Raw genomic sequence first — 209 nt, 5'->3', positions numbered from 1 at the left:
GTCCCTCGACACCTCGCTCCTCAGGGTGACCTTCCGAGGGCTCGTCTGCAGCCGACACATGCACCATGCGCTCACAGGGAGTCACGGAGAGGAAGAGCTGAGTCGTGTGACATTCCTCTGCCCTCTTTGTCACCAAGCCCCTGTGGTGGCCGATATGAGCACCTCGAAGTAGCACCGAGTCTGCTCATATCAGGGTGCAAACAGTCCTT

This window comes from Pteropus vampyrus, unplaced genomic scaffold (genome assembly GCF_000151845.1).
Source record: "Pteropus vampyrus isolate Shadow unplaced genomic scaffold, Pvam_2.0 Scaffold247, whole genome shotgun sequence".
NCBI classification, from domain to species: domain Eukaryota; kingdom Metazoa; phylum Chordata; class Mammalia; order Chiroptera; family Pteropodidae; genus Pteropus; species Pteropus vampyrus.
Note: the sequence above shows the minus strand (reverse complement) of the source record.